Source organism: Macrobrachium nipponense, chromosome 47 (assembly GCF_015104395.2).
Source record: "Macrobrachium nipponense isolate FS-2020 chromosome 47, ASM1510439v2, whole genome shotgun sequence".
NCBI lineage: Eukaryota > Metazoa > Arthropoda > Malacostraca > Decapoda > Palaemonidae > Macrobrachium > Macrobrachium nipponense.
Genome location: NC_087222.1, coordinates 22494948 through 22497658, shown reverse-complemented (window position 1 = coordinate 22497658; position 2711 = coordinate 22494948).

Below are 2711 nucleotides of genomic sequence, written 5' to 3'. Positions count from 1 at the left end.
ATAGGAGAGATATGGAGTGAAAGCAAGAAAGAACAATATAAACATGACATGGAAGAAATAGTGAAAAGATTAGGACAGCAGATAAAATACCATATATCTTTAAGAGAACACATGCATGGAGTGTATGACCTAACAGACAAAAATTAAACCCATGGAAGAAATCAACATAACAGGAGAAGATGTAAAAAATCAACTCGAGAAAATGAAAGCAAATAAAGCACCAGAGCCAGACAAAATGAAGCCAATTCTGTTCAAATTATTCTTACAAAGTACCAACCTTCAAAGAATTGGCAGAGTGCTTAAACAGCATACTGAAGGGCAGGAAAACACAGAGAAGCTGGTTTAAGTAAAAACCAACACTTACACCCAAGAAACAACATCCCATAGTCAAAGATCTTAGGCCAATTGCTCTAACAAATGCGTCATATACAATTTTCATGGGGATCCTAAAAACCAAAATAGAAAAGCATATCAGACATATAGGAAAAATGAATGAACTGCAATCAGGCTTTACCGCGCAAAGGAGGGCCATCGATAGTTTATATATCTTACAATACTGCATACAAGAAATGTACAGAAGAAAGGACCCATTATTTGTTGTATTAATAGACTTCTAAAAAGCATTTGACTCAGTTAATAGAAAAATTCTCATAGAGGTCATGATAAAATATAGGCTGCATCCAGAAGTAATAAATGCAGTTGCAAAGATGTATACAAATAATGTAACAAGACTATGCCTTAACAATATAGAACAAAAAGAGCTAAATGTAACTAATGGAATATGACAGGGATGCAATGGGTCAACCATATTCTTTCCTACTAATAACGTACCTGAATATAGAAAAACTAGAAAATACAACAGAAAGTTTTAGAAATTAAGTTATAAGGATTGTGGCACTATTATACACAGATGATGGATTAATACTAGGACATACACTTGAAGAAATAACAAAAGCAATAAAAACCCTTATGGAAATAGTGAGTGAATGTGGCCTAAACATAAACAAGGACAAGAGTAACATATTAATATCCAACGACTGGTATAGTATTGATGATGTGGAAAATATGGAGCACATAGAAGAAATGAAACTAGTTAAGCAGATAAGATACCTAGAAGTAACAATCAACAATATGGAAGGCTGCTTCAAAGAACAGATAAAAAGGAACCAAATTGAAGCAAAGCAGAAAGGGGCAAATGTGGCTATTGCAATCATCAGTAAAATCTGTAATAGGTTGAAAATAGGAAAGCTGTATTGGAAAAGATTAGCTATCAATGCCATCCTTTCTTGAATGCCATGGAAGTCATGAAACTCTAAGACAAGAAAACCATCAATGAATTACAATCAAGTACTAGATAGAATAATTCTGAAAGCACCAAGATACACAGCGATTTATGCGTTAAGATCTGAAATAGGTGCCTCTTCCTTCCTTCCTTCATTCCTGCCACTGAAGAGATATATTATATGAAGAATAAACTCTTCTATCTAAAAAGAACACTTGAGAGTGGTGGAAACAGGCCCCTAAATGAGATAACCAGGGATCAGTAAGAAAACAAGAAGACCCCCTGGAAAATACAAGTAAAAGAATATATGAGAGAAAATTTAAACATAAACTTAAGTAAAATTGAAGCAGTTAAAGGTAAACAGCTCAAAGAAATAATAAACAACTGGAGGGACAGAAATGCATGGTAGAGAGAGAGAGAGAGAGAGAGAGAGAGAGAGAGAGAGAGAGAGAGAGAGAGAAATGAGTGACGAGACAAAATCAAGTCTACAGAAAATACTATTACAAAAACATAAAAGAAGAAATCTGGTATGACAACACTGAAAAAACAAAACTGACCAATTGGACCAGACTACAGGCATACTAGGATTAAATAATAGAAATAGAATAAAAGGGGAAAATACATAATGTTTGTGCTGTGAGGAAAAAAAATAAAAATTTAGAATATGTCTTACTTTACTACCCAGCATAATACAAAGAGATTAGAAATAGGTAGCCATAGTTTTGTGCAGCAGCCATATCAGGGAAATAAAAAGGCATTGATAGCTAACATACTCTTCTTTGCAGATCTGCTGAGGGGGAGGTTGAAAATAGGAAAGAATGTATGAAAGAATTATGGTACTATTGCAGAAAGAAAATAACAAACAAACATAAACAAAGGTGGAATTAAAATAAGCAGAAAAGCCGTTTCTTAAGTAAAGTCCACCTACTACTACTACTACTACTACTACTACTTACTGACTACTACTTATACTACTACTACTACTACACTACTACTATACTACTACATCGGTCGGAGTAATTATCGTCATTTATCCTAATTATCTCTCAATGAGATAAATTTTCTATATTTTAAATTATTTCTCCAATGATTATATCCAACTTTCCCCTTTTCATCAATTAGGTTTGAATCAAAACATCAAATTCAAACGGGAACCACGAACGAGAAGTCATCAGGAGACGACGCCCAAAACGTAAACAAACCGCCATTACCGGAATCCATTATTTGCTATAATAATTAACACTAAATTATCCAATTTATTAATATATTATCTAAATTTTATTATTATATTCCCACTGATTGCTTACAAGTGTTAACCAATTAACTTATTAAAAAGAATGAAAACCGAAACCACTTCTAAACCAGAACCACAAATATAAACACTATCACATAGAAGACGCCTGAAATGTCAACAAAGAGACGCCATTGA